Source organism: Salvelinus fontinalis, unplaced genomic scaffold (assembly GCF_029448725.1).
Source record: "Salvelinus fontinalis isolate EN_2023a unplaced genomic scaffold, ASM2944872v1 scaffold_0344, whole genome shotgun sequence".
NCBI classification, from domain to species: Eukaryota; Metazoa; Chordata; class Actinopteri; order Salmoniformes; family Salmonidae; genus Salvelinus; species Salvelinus fontinalis.
In genome coordinates this window covers 140,217-154,354 of record NW_026600553.1, presented here as the reverse complement: position 1 = coordinate 154,354, position 14,138 = coordinate 140,217, and the positions used below count along the sequence as shown (strand labels likewise).

At 41.4% G+C, this 14,138-nt stretch overlaps 2 long non-coding RNA genes across 2 annotated transcripts; both read right to left on the bottom strand.

Annotated features, from left to right (window-relative positions):
* Positions 1-461: 461 nt before the first annotated feature.
* LOC129845718 (uncharacterized) lies at positions 462-761 on the bottom strand. Its single transcript, XR_008758071.1, has 2 exons — positions 662-761; positions 462-582 (listed from the first exon to the last, which is right to left on the bottom strand). It is a non-coding gene; the product is annotated as an uncharacterized LOC129845718 (long non-coding RNA).
* Positions 762-876: 115 nt separating this feature from the next.
* On the bottom strand, positions 877-2,343 carry LOC129845716 (uncharacterized). Its single transcript, XR_008758069.1, has 3 exons — positions 2,259-2,343; positions 1,680-1,743; positions 877-1,000 (listed from the first exon to the last, which is right to left on the bottom strand). It is a non-coding gene; the product is annotated as an uncharacterized LOC129845716 (long non-coding RNA).
* Between the last annotated feature and the right edge of the window lie 11,795 nt (positions 2,344-14,138).

The following is a 14,138-nucleotide window of genomic DNA, read 5'->3' as shown; positions in this document are numbered from 1 at the left end:
CCACCTCACGAATCTGGTTGAGAGAATGCTAGGAGTGTACAAAACTGTAAAGGCAAAGGGTGGCTACTTTGAAGAATCTCAATATAGTTTGATTTGTTTAAGATATGATTCCATAATTGACTATTCCACAATGTAGAACATATTATAACTGAAAACCCTGGAACAAGTAGGTGTGTTAAAACTTGCCTGGTACTGTTGATATAGTATTTTTAGCCTATAAAAGCAGATGGGATCCTCCTCTTTTTAATAGAAGCCATCAGGCTGTTCTCACCCAATTGCATAGCTTATAGAAATGTTGGCCAACAGGAACTCATGAAGTGATTTAGAATTTCAAATCACATTTGCAATGATGTCAGAGTGATTAGAGGGACAATAGAGTGCTGAGTACCAGGCAGTTAACAAGTGTGGAAGAAATGGATTGGTTCAGATATCCTGAACAATTTATCACACCAACAATAAAGTAAGTAATTCAACCATTTAATCTGTTTATATGGGATGTGAATCAGTTCCTGTAGTACAGTAAAGACAACCGTCAATCATTTCATCGTTTTCTTTGAACATCTTCATTCCAACGCCTTTCACCTACAATTACAGACATAACATTAACATCCAGAATCAGCTGCAAAGTAGTAACATTTAGTGAATGAGTATGTATATACACCTTGGTGGAACAGTTGCTAGCAGTTGATTGGAGCAGTGCCTGGTGGAGTCTCAGTACCCTGGATCTTCTGTCCGGTACTGGTCACACACCAACAGTAACCTACCAGAAATAGACATGTTCCATAAACAATAGACATATTACACTAACACATTGAAGTGTACATTCAACTGAATTGGAGAATTTAGTGTGTATGTGCGTCCGTGTTCACCTGCAGAGCCCAACATTGCTTAGGGGTGTATTGTCCTGCGGTGTCACACGTTGGGATGTAGGCTCCAATTGGGCCATGTGTCGCGGCATCTCTAGCACGCTCACATGGGGTCTTGGGTCGTATCGTAGCATCTGGACACAGGTAACAAACATTGTAATGTGGACAAAATGTATGGACATAATATACATTGCTGGACATACATCCCAGAATCTTGGGACCCTCCTCCACCTGGTCAGAAGTAGTTTATACGGATTAGGGTTCCACTTCAGAAGTAACCTACGTACTAACTAGCTAAATACTGAAATTGTGCTACTTTTTTAAAAGCCCTATGCAGGCAAAATTCCATTTCTGTCTTTTGTATAACAGCTGATGAAACAGACTGAAAGTGGGGGTAAATTGTATCAGTGTTATTTCCTGATAGTTGCTAGACAATCCAATCATACATCCAGTTGAATGATCAAACAGTTCATATCAGAATACCTCAGGCCAGCATCTAGACACCAATATACATCTCTGGAACTAGAGGAGTGGCAGGTAGACTAGCAGTTAAATAGTTGGGCCAGTAACTGAAAGGTTGCTAGTTTTTATCCCTGAGATGACGAGTTGAAATGTCTGTCTGTGCCCTTGAGCAAAACAAAACCTTAAATTCTCCAGTGTCAAAGTTGATAATGGCTGCCCTCTCAGAGGGTGTCCAAGGGACAACGGGTTATGAAAAGAAACATTAATACCTACGTGTGTGAATAGGACAGAGCAACACCCACTAATGTTTTATTAAAATGTTGGTGAGTAAGTGTGAGGTATGTAACTCACCTCCCAGAGCAAAAGCTGTGCTGACAAGCAGAATGATGGTCAATATCGCCATTGTGATAGTCTCCTGAGAGAGAGAGAGAGCATTTTAAATCTGGAATGGCTGTTGGTACTAGAGGAGAGGTTATGGAAACCCTGTGTTAAGTACCAAACTTAAACAACGGCTGAGGCAGCATTTCCTACACCCAGTCCAGAGGACCCCAAGGACCGAGTACGGGCAACACGGCACTACTAAGCTATTGCCAAAACTCCGGTATCATCTCTTCAACCACATACGATAGATAAGCCTGGCACACAGGAATATGGATCCTTTCCAAATGGCTCCTCATTCCGTTTGTAGTGAACCACCTTTGACAAAGGCCCACAGTGCACTACATAGGGAATCATCCTAGATCTAGTCAGAGACTACCCATTTACTGCAAAGGTAACTGTTAGTCTATGCTCTTAATTTTAGGGGGGGGGGGGGGGGTGTCATCCACAAAATGGGGACCTATATAGTGCATTACATTTGACCGGGGACACATAAGATTAAGGTGCCATTTAAAGGGGCAGCTAGTCTGTTAAATAATGTCACAATCTCACCTTCTGCACTCTTCCACAGGATTCACTGGTTGTCTCTCTGTTGTCTGTGAGTTATGGTCTACTTCTTCCACCTCTCCTTTTAAAGGACCTGTCACAGGTGTGACTATTTGCCTCATTAACCCAATGAGAGTTCCGATGTCAGCCATTATCCAGTGCTGTAAAGAACTAAAGTAAAACTATGTGAAAGTACTACTCAAGTCATTTTTGGGGGTATCTTTACTTTACTATTAATATATTCGACATCTTTCACATCACTACATTCCTAAAGAAAATAATGTACTTTTTACTCCATACATTTTCCCTGACACCCAAAAGTACTCGTTAGATTTTGAATGATTAGCAGGACAGAAAAATTGTCTGATTCACACACTTATCAAGAGAACATCCCTGGTCATCCCTACTGCCTTTGATCTGGCACACTCACTAAACACAAATGCTTCATTTGTAAATTATGTCTGAGTGTTGGAGTGTGACACTGGCTATCCGTAATCAAATAAAAAAACACGAAAATGGTACCATCTGATCTGGTTTGCTTAATATAATGAATTTGAAATGATTTCTACTTTTGCTACTTAAGTATATTTTATCAATTACATTTAATTTTGATACTTCAGTATATTTAAAACTGAATACATTTAGACTACTCAAGTAATATTTTACTAGGTGACTTTCACTTTTACTTGAGTTATTTTCTATGAAGGTATCTTCATAGGCAGTGAAGAGAGTAGTAGAGGAAGATGGGTCCAGTTTCGAGGGATCCTGAGAGGCTCCCTGTGAGTATGCCGAGGCCAATAGAGAGTGATAGGAATAACACGTGTTTCAGTAAGGTTGGTTTCTTAGCATTCATAGTCATGGTTATCAACTGTACCGCAGAAATGGAACATAAATCACAGAAAATAGATGTGGTGGTGGTAGCTGCAGAGAACTCCTTGGGTTATGAGATTTTACTGCAAAAGAGTGACAAGGTGTGATGAATGATAGTGTCCTGTTATCCCAGGCTGCCGGTCTGCTTTAGGACAAAGCCCAAGCAGTAGTACTCAGCTCACGTGCTAGGACACAGCCCACGCAGTACTAGTCAGCCTACGCAGTAGTTCTCAGCTAACGCACTAGGACAGTCCACCCAATAGGATTCAGCCAACCCCATAGTATGATTATGCATTTAATGCTTTTGTTATAAAATTATATTTTTGGGGTGAAAATGATCTTCCCCAAACGTGAAACTCATGCGCTGCATGTGCATGCCAGTTAGGCTCTACAATCATTGTAAAGAGGTTATTTGGCCACTTTAGTTGTAATACAAATGTAGCCAGGTGGTTAAATGGCATAGTTGTATTCATTTATATCCACTAGATGGCACTGTCCCTTTAAGAGATTCATAAATAAGGTGTGCAAGCAGTTATGGGATTGTACATGCGCAGCGTGTAAGAGTAAGCAATTACAATGGAGGGCTACTGAAATCCATCATGGGTCCAACTTTACTTTGGATTGACATGGGGATGTTAGCTTCTTGCTAGCTGAATACCAGTGCTCTCAGAGACACGTTGTGGAGTTAATCATTACATTATTTAAAGCTGCTGTATGGGTGAGGATCTACTGTTCCATGTGGGGTTAAGGTATCACGTGGACAGTGTGTTTAAAGCAGAGCCACTTCTCAGATTGTTTTTATGCACTTTACCAACAGATGGATTTCACTTGATTGTGATTTAGACTGAATATGACATCATGGTGACTTCCTCTTGTGGTGATTTCCCTTCTACATGATCCTATTTTATATATAAGCTTCGACAGTACAAACAACCCCAAATAATGTTTTGTCCTGTGCTGGGTTGACTTTCGCCAGGCTACACAAAACTTATCAAAACATATAGGCCTATTGGCTAGGCTACATGAGGTGTGGCACTATGATTTGAAAAAGTTGCAAAAAAAAGTTATGCATTGCTTCTTGCCTTACACTGGGCATCATTCACAAGTGATGTGCTAATATTGTCACCCATCAGACTATTCTTGATTTAATCTTGTCTTTACATGTACTAAAAAATAGTTGTGACATTTGTTTTGATTTAGAAAGGACAATTATCTTGCACCTGACTCGAATCGGGCAGGGGAAAAATACATTTAATCTATGCACTTAATTAGCGAATGGAGGATTATTTTCCCTTGTTTCATTTTCATGCCAGCCAGGTAGGCTATACTCCTGTTGGAAATATAAGCAATGTTCTTAATATTAGGAAAGTTGATAAATACAGCACGAGTCAAAAGTTTGGACACACCTACTCATTCAAGGGTTTTTCTTCATTTTTACTATTTTCTACATTGTAGAATAACAGTGAAGACATCAAAACTATGAAATATCACATATGGAATCAAGTAGTAAACAAAAGTGTTTAACAAATCAAAATATATGTTATATTTCAAAATATATGTTATATTTGAGATACTTCAAAGTTGCCTTGATGACAGCTTTGCACGCTCTTGGCATTCTCTCAACCAGCTTCACCTGGAATGCTTTTCCAACAGTCTTGAAGGAGTTCCCACATATGCTGAGCACTTGTTGGTTGCTTTTCTTAACTCTGTGGTCCAACTCACTGAGACTGCACTGGTGGAGGTGGTAAATGACCTTTTAATGGTGTCAGACCATTGTTCTTCCTCTGTCCTCGTGTTCCTATGTAACAGTTTAACTTTAGTCCGTCCCCTCGCCCCGGGCGCGAAACAGGAACCCTCTGCACACATCAACAACAGTCACCCACGAAGCATCGTTACCCATCGCTCCACAAAAGCCGCGGCCCTTGCAGAGCAAGGGGAACCACTACTTCAAGGTCTCAAAGCGAGTGACGTCACCGATTGAAACGCTTTTAGCGCGCACCACCGCTAACTAGCTAGCCATTTCACATCGGTTACACTCACCCCCCTTTCGACCTCCTCCTTTTCCGCAGCAACCAGTGATCCGGGTCAACAGCATCAATGTCAAAGCTTAACTTTAGTCCGTCCACTCGCGCGAACCAGGGACCATCTGCACACATCAACAACAGTCACCCACGAAGCATCGTTACCCATCGCTCCACAAAAGCCGCGGCCCTTGCAGAGCAAGGGGAACCACTACTTCAAGGTCTCAAAGCGAGTGACGTCACCGATTGAAACGCTATTAGCGCACACCACCGCTAACTAGCTAGCCATTTCACATCGGTTACACCTACACCTTAGTGCTGCTTTGATACCATAGATCACCACATTCTTTTGGAGAGATTGGAAACCCAAATTGATCTACACGGACAAGTTCTGTCCTGGTTTATATCTTATCTGTCGGAAAGATATCGGTTGGTCTCTGTGGATGGTTTGTCCTCTGACAAATCAACTGTATATTTCAGTGTTCCTCAAGTTTCCGTTTTAGGACCTCTATTGTTTTCACTTTATATATATATATATATAATATATTACATCTTGGTGATGTCATTCGGAAACATAATGTTAACTTTCACTGCTTGGCGGACGATACACATTTGTACATTTAGATGAAACATGGTGAAGCCCCAAAATTGCCCTCCCTGGAAACCTATGTTTCAGACATAAGGAACTGGATGGCAGCAAATGTTATACTTTGAAACTCAGACAAAACATAGATGCTAGTTCTAGGTCCCTAGAAACAAAGAGATCTTCTGTTGGATCTGACAATTAATCATGATGGTTGTAGTGTCATCTCAAATAAAACTGTACCGTTTTACTGCTAACCTACAAAGCATTACATGGGCTTATTCCTCTCTCTTTCCGATTTGGTCCTGCCGTACATACCTACACGTACAATACGGTCACAAGACGCAGGCCTCCTTATTGTCCCTAGATTTACTAAGCAAACAGCTGGAGGCAGGGCATTCTCCTATATAGCTCAATTTTTATGGAATGGTGTGCCTATCCATGTGACAGGCGCAGACTCGGTCTTGACCTTTAAGTCTTTATTGACGACTCATCTTTTCACTAGGTCCAATGATTGGGTGTAGTCTGGCCGAGGGGTGTGAAGCTGACAGTAAGGCACTGGAGCGATGAACCACCCTTGCTGTCTCTGCTTGGCTGGTTCCCCTCTCTCCACTGGGAATCTCTGCCTCTAACCCTATTATGGGGGTTGAGTCACTTGCTAACTGGTGCTCTTCCATGCCGTCCCTAGGAGGGGTGAATCACTTGAGTGGATTTAGTCTCTGAAGTAATCTTCCTGTCTGGGTTGGCGCCCCCCTCGGGTTCGGCCCGTGGTGGAGATATGCGTGGGCTATACTCGGCATTGTCTCAGGGTAGTAAGTTGGTGGTTGAAGATATCCCTCTAGTGGTTTGGAGGCTGTGCTTTGGCAAATTGGGTGGGGTTATATACTGCCTGGTTGGCCCTGTCCGGGGGTATAGTCGGACTGTGTCTCCCGACCCCTCCTGTCTCAGCCTCCAGCAATTATGCTGCAGTAGTTTGTGTCCGAGGGCTAGGGTCAGTCTGTTATATCTGGAGTATTTCTCCTGTCTTATCAGGTGTCCTGTGTGAATTTAAGTATGCTCCCTCTAATTCTCTCTTTCTTTCTCTTTCCCTTCTCTCGAGGACGTGAGACTGAGGACCATGCCTCAGCACTACCTGGCCTGACGACTCCTACTCCTTGCTGTCCCCAGTCCATATGGTCGTGCTGCTGCTCCAGTTTCAACTGTTCAGAAGAGGACCTGCCACCCCTCAGAGCATGGTTCCTCTCTAGGTCTCTCCTAGGTTCCTGCCATTCTATGGAGTTTTTCCTAGCCCCCGTGCTTCTACATCTAAATTGCTTGCTGTTTGGGGTTTTAGTCTTGGTTTCTGTATAGCACTTTGTGACATTTGCTGATGTAAAAAGGGCTTTATAAATACATTTGATTGATTGATCGAATGTAACTCTCGGTCTTCCTTTCCTGTTGCAATGCTCATGAGAGCATGGTTCATCATTGCGCTTCATTTTTGAAACTGCACTTGAAGAAACTTTCAAAGTTCTTGAAATTTTCCACATTGACTGACCTTCGTGTCTTAAATTAATGATTGGCTGTCATTTCACTTTGCTAATTTGTGCTGTTCTTGCCACAATATAAACTTGGGTCTTTTAACAAATAGGGCTATCTTCTGTATACCACCCCTACTATGTCACAACACAACAGATTGGCTCAAACGCAATAAGGAGTACAGTAATTCCACAAATGGACAAGGCGCACCTGTGAAGATGGCGCCGATGGAGATGGTCGCCTCGCTTCGAGTTCTTAGGAAACTATGCAGTATTGTTTTGTAATGTATTATTTCTTCTATTGTTACACCAGGAAATCTATAGTCTCATTACATTCAGCCGGGAAGAACTATTGGATATAAGAGCAACGTCAACGTATCAAAACTACGACCAAGAATTCGACTTTGCCGAAGCGGAATGTCTGTTCGGACCACCACCCAGGACAATGGATCTAATTCCAGTAGCCGACCCAAAAACAGCAAAGAGGCCACCTGGTCAGGCTCAGTAGACGTGGACGTCGCCCAGCGCTCCCGAGTATACTACTAGCCAATGTCCAGTCTCTTGACATCAATGTCAACAAAATTCGAGCAAGGGTTCCCTTCCAGAGAGACATCAGAGATTGTAACATTCTCTGTTTCACGGAAACATGGCTCTATCGGGATATGTCGTCGGAATCAGTTCAGCCACCGGGCTTCTCCTGTAACGGTTGTCGTCTTCCTCCTCGTCTGAGGAGGAGAAGTTTGAAGGATCAGAGGACCAATGCGCAGCGTGGTAATTGTTCATCTTATTTAACCTGTCTAGGATCAGCGTGGCGCTAGCGGCACCCCCCCCCCCCCCACTGAAAAACCAGTGCCGCGAAATTCAAAAAAAATATTTTTTTAAAATATTTAACTTTCACACATTAAAGTCCAATACAGCTAATGAAAGACACAGATCTTATGAATCCAGTCAACATTTCCGATTTTTAAAATGTTTTACAGGGAAGACACAATATGTAAAGATGTACATCTATTACCTAAAAACACATTAGCATAATCCACCATCTTTTATTTGTCCACCAACACCAGTAGCCATCACCAATTCGGCTAAACTAAGATATTTATAGCCCCTAACCAACAAAAAAACTCATTAGATGACAGTCTGATAACATATTTATGGTATGGGATAGGTTTTGTTAGAAAAAAGTGCATATTTCAGGTATATGGCATAGTTTACAATTGCACCCACCATCACAAATGGACTAGAATAATTACAATGAGCAACGTGTTTACCTAACTACTAATCATCAAACATTTCGTAAAAATACACAGCATACACGAATCGAAAGACACAGATCCTGTGAATACAGACAATATTTCAGATTTTCTAAGTGTCTTACAGCGAAAACACAATAAATCGTTATATTAGCATAGCACATAGCACATAGCAGCCCAGCATTGATTCTAGCCAAAGTGGGCGATAACGTCAACATCGCCAAAAATATATTAATTTTTTCACTAACCTTCTCAGAATTCTTCCGATGACACTCCTGTAACATCACATTACAACATGCATATACAGTTTGATCGAAAATGTTTATATTTAGCCACCAAAATCATGGTTAGACAATGTGAAATGTAACTCAGCTGGTCAGAATTTGTCCTTGCGCCACTTAGACAGTGATCTACTCTTATACATAAATACTCATAAACGTGACTAAAAAATATAGGGTGGACAGGGATTGATAGACAATTTAATTCTTAATACAATTGCGTTATTACATTTTTTTATTTATCCTTACTTTTCAATACAGTTTGCGCCAAGCGAAGCTACGTCAAAAAACATGGCGTCCTAAGCCACTAAAATGTTTCGACAGAAACACGATTTATCATAATAAAAATGTCCTACCTTGAGCTGTTCTTCCATCAGTATCTTGGGCAAAGGATCCTTTCTTGGGAGAAATCGTCTTTTGGTGGAAAGCTGTCCTCTTGCCATGTGGAAAAGTCAACTGCGTTCGGGATGAACTGAAAAGCGTGCCCAACTTTTCACATCGTTGCAAAAATAAATGTCCCAAAATCGCACTAAACGGATATAAATTGCTATAAAACGCTTTAAATTAACTACCTTATGATGTTTTTAACTCCTATAACGAGTGAAAAGATGACCGGAGAAATATAACAGGCTAAACTAACGCTTGGAACAGGTGCGCGCCGGTGTCCACTTTGCTCATGACGCAGCTCCCAAAGAATGACTAGCTTCAGGGTTTTTTCATTTGTAGGGCCTGTGAACGTGCAATCGACCCCGTTGGAATCGTCATCACGTAAAGGCATCCAGGGGAAGACGTAAGAAGTGTCCGTATAGTCATAGCAACGACAGTGCCCTTTTAAATGACTTCAGAAGAGAGGCCAACATTTCTCAAATCTGACTCCATGTCAGGGAAATTGCTGTAGAATGGGCTCTGTTCCACTTAGAGACAAAATTTCAACTCCTATAGAAACTATAGACTGTTTTCTATCCAATAATAATAATAATATGCATATTGTACGATCAAGGATTTTGTGGGAAGCCGTTTAAAAAATTAGCCACATTAGCATAAGTAGTCTAAACAGCGCCCCCATCCCCAACAGGTTAATGAAGTGAACAACTCAAAATACAAAAACAACAAAGTGAAAACCGAAACAGTTCTATCTGGTGCAGACACACAACGACTGAAGACAACCACCCACAAAACCCAACAGAAAACAGGCTACCTAAATATGGTTCCCAATCAGAGACAATGACTAAAACCTGCCTCTGATTGAGAACCATATCAGGCCAAACAAGAAACCCCACATAGAAACAGAAAAACTAGACTATACCCACCCAACTCACGCCCTGACCACACTAAATCAAAGAAAATACAAAAGAACTATGGTCAGAACGTGACATCTCCAAGCATCGGGCCGACAGAGATAAACACCTCTCTGGGAAGAGGAAGGGCGGGGGTGTATGCTTCATGATTAACGACTCATGGTGTAATCAGAACAACATACAGGAACTCAAGTCCTTCTGCTCACTCGACCTAGGATTCCATACAATCAAATGGCTGCCATTTTACCTACCAAGAGAATTCTCGTCAGTTATAGTCACAGCTATGTACATTCCCCCTCAAGCAAACACCAAGACGGCCATCAAGGAACTTCACTGGACTCTATACTAAATGGAAACCGTTCATCCTGAGGCTGCATTTATTGTAGCTGGGTATTTTAAAACTTCTTGCCACTATAGGGGGTGCTGTTTCGCATTAGCATAATTTGGTCTACAGATTAAACTGCCTAGTACTCAATTCTTGCTCGTACAATATGCATATTATTGTTATTATTGGATAGAAAACACTCTCTAGTTTCTATAGCCGTTTGAATTATGTCTCTGAGTGGAACAGAACTCATTCTACAGCACTTTTCCTGACAGGGAGTGAGATTTCAGAAATCTTGGCCTCTGGTCCCAGGTCAGTTTTAAAGTCCCTGTAAATGCTATGAGGATACAAACACTGCCCACGCCTTCCTCTAGATGTCAGTAAGAGGTGACAATTTGAATGGAGTCGATTGCGCAATCAGGGCCTGTATAAAAGAGCACAAGGCGGAAGTGGCTTTCTTTTCCTGCTGCGCCTGACGCACGAAGGACGTCGGACTGGCTCTCTTTCCAAGCTTTGGTTTAGCCACTTATATATCGCCGGTCATGTTTTTACTCGTTATAGGTGTTAAAAACATAAGGTAGTTAATTTAAACCGTTTTATAGCAATTTATATCCGTTTAGTGCGATTTTGAGGCATTTCTTTGTGATGCACTTTGAAGCGCCGGGCACGTTTCCAGTACCGGTCGAACGTTAGTGCCCATTTCGACGGACAAGAGGACATCTTTCGACCAAAAGACGATTAGACCGGAGAAAGGATACATTGCCCAAGATTCTGATGGAAGATCAGCTCATAGTAAGAAATATTTAAGATGATAAATCGTTGTTCTGTAGAAAAATGTTAAACGCATATTCCGCCATTTTTTTTGGTATAGCTTCGCTTGGCGAACCCTGTATTGCACAGTAAGGATAATTTTAGAAATGTAATTCAGCGATTGCATTAAGAACTAATTTGTCTTTCGATAGCTGTCCAACTTATATTTTTTTAGTCAAGTTTATGAATAGTTATTCATTAGACAAGATCACTGTCAAAGATGGCGCCCGACATTTTCAGGCCAGTTTTGCTAGTATTCTCATTGTATAACCACGTTTTTTTGTGGCTAAATATGCACATTTTCGAACAAACTCTATATGTATGTTGTAATATGATGTTACAGGAGTGTCATCGGAAGAATTCTGAGAAGGTTAGTGAAAAAATTAATATATTTTGGCGATGATAACGATATCGCTCTCTTTGGCTTGAATCAATGCTCGGGTAACGTTTGCATATGTGGTATGCTAATATAACGATTTATTGTTTGAAATTGAAATATTGTCTGAATTCACAAGATCTGTGTCTTTCCATTGCTGTGAGCTGTGTATTTTTAAGAAATGTTTTATGATTAGTAATTAGGTAATACACGTTGCTCTCTGTATTTATTCTAGTCGAGTTGTGATGATGGGTGCAATTGTAAACTATGATTTCTACCTGAAATATGCACATTTCTCTAACAAAACCTATCCTATACAATAAATATGTTATCAGACTGTCATCTGATGAGGTTTTGTCTTGGTTAGTGGCTATCAATATCTTTATTTGGCCGAATTGGTGATAGCTACTGGTGGAGAGAAAAAATGGTGGACAAAGAAAAATGGTGTCTTTTGCTAACGTGGTTAGCTAATAGATTTACATATTGTCTTCCCTGTAAAATATTTAAAAAATCTGAAATGGTGGCTTTATTCACAAGATCTGTATCTTTCATTTGGTGTCTTGGACTTGTGATTTAATGATATTTAGATGCTACTATTTAATTGTGACGCTATGCTAGCGATGCTAATCAGTGTGGGGGGGGTGGGGGGTGATCCCGGATCCGGGGTTGAGAGGCGTGAAACGTTAACAAAGCAGATTTGAGAACAAGGCTACCTAAATTCAACCAGCATATTGATTGCGCTATGAGCAGGGTCAATACCTTCGACCACTGCTACTCTAACTTCCGCAATGCATACATAGCCCTCTCCCGCCCTCCCTTCGGCAACTCCGACCATCTTGCTCCTACCGTGTTATTGGCAGAAACTCAAACAGAATGCAGCAGTGGCGAGAACCAGTCAAAGCTGGTCTGACCAATCGGAAGCCACGCTTCAAGATTGTTTTGATCACGCGGACTGGAATATGTTCCGGTCAGCCTCAGAGAATAACATTGACCTATACGCTGACTATGTGAGTGAATTTATAAGGAAGTGCATTGGAGATGTTGTACCCACTGACTATTAAGACCCTAAGCTTGTGAGGTGTGGAAACAATTTTTTGCTTTTATGAATTTTGTCTTGCTGCTTTTTTGTTCTGTTGCTGCTGTCTGAATGCTACATCTTGCTTATGTTGCTCTGTCTGTATGCTATGTCTTGCCCTATGTTGCTCTGCGTGTGCTCACTGCTCAATGATTTTCTATATTGTAATTGTTTTTAATAACCTGCCCAGGGACTGCGGTTGAAAATTAGCCAGCTGGCTAAAACCGTCACTTTTACTGAAACGTTGATTAATGTGCACTGTCCCTGTAAAAATATGATAAACGTACACCAATGTCACGCACCAGAGAGCATCCTGTCATGCTGTATCACAGCCTGGTACGGCAACTGCACCGCCCTCAACCGCAAGGCTATCCACAGGGTGATGCGGTCTGCACAACGCATCACCGGGGGCAAACTACCTATCCTCCATGACACCTACAGCACCCGATGTCACAGGAAGGCCAAAAAGATCAAGGACATCAACCACCCGAGCCACTGCCTGTTCACACAGCTACCATCCAGAAGGCAAGGTCAGTATAGGTGCATCAAAGCTTGGACCGAGAGACTGAAAAACAGCTTCTATTGCAAGGCCATCAGACTGCTCAACAGCAATCACTAACTCAGAGGCTGCTGCCTACATTGAGACCCAAACACTGGCCACTTTAAACAATGCCTCTGTTTACATTACTTTTATCACGTGTATTTTACACCTTGTCCATATACTTATAAGTACATATTCACACCTTTAGATATGTGTATTAGGTAGTTGGGGAATTGATAGACAATACTACACTGTCGGAACTAGCATTGCTACACACTAAAATTAGCATGTGTCAAATAAATGTTGAGTTAATTGAAATGCATTCCAGGTGACCACCTCACGAATCTGGTTGAGAGAATGCTAGGAGTGTACAAAGCTGTAAAGGCAAAGGGTGGCTACTTTGAAGAATCTCAATATAGTTTGATTTGTTTAAGATATGATTCCATAATTGACTATTCCACAATGTAGAAAATATTATAACTGAAAACCCTGGAATAAGTAGGTGTGTTAAAACTTGCCTGGTACTGTTGATATAGTATTTTCAGCCTGTAGAAGCAGATGGGATCCTCCTCTTTTTAATAGAAGCCATCAGGCTGTTCTCACCCAATTGCATAGCTTATAGAAATGTTGGCCAACATGAACTCATGAAGTGATTTAGATTTTCAAATTACATTTGCAATGATGTCAGAGTGATTAGAGGGACAATAGAGTGCTGAGTACCAGGCAGTTAACAAGTGTTGTAGACTACTAATGACCATCACCAGCATCAGAGCTTGGAGAAGCCCAATTACTCCATGGTCACGTGGTATTTCATTGCCTTATTGTCCTGTAACCGCCAATGTAGTGGTAATACAGTCACCATAACAGTCCTACTTCCTCTATTTCCCAGAAATGGATTGGTTCAGATATCCTGAACAATTTATCACACCAACAATAAAG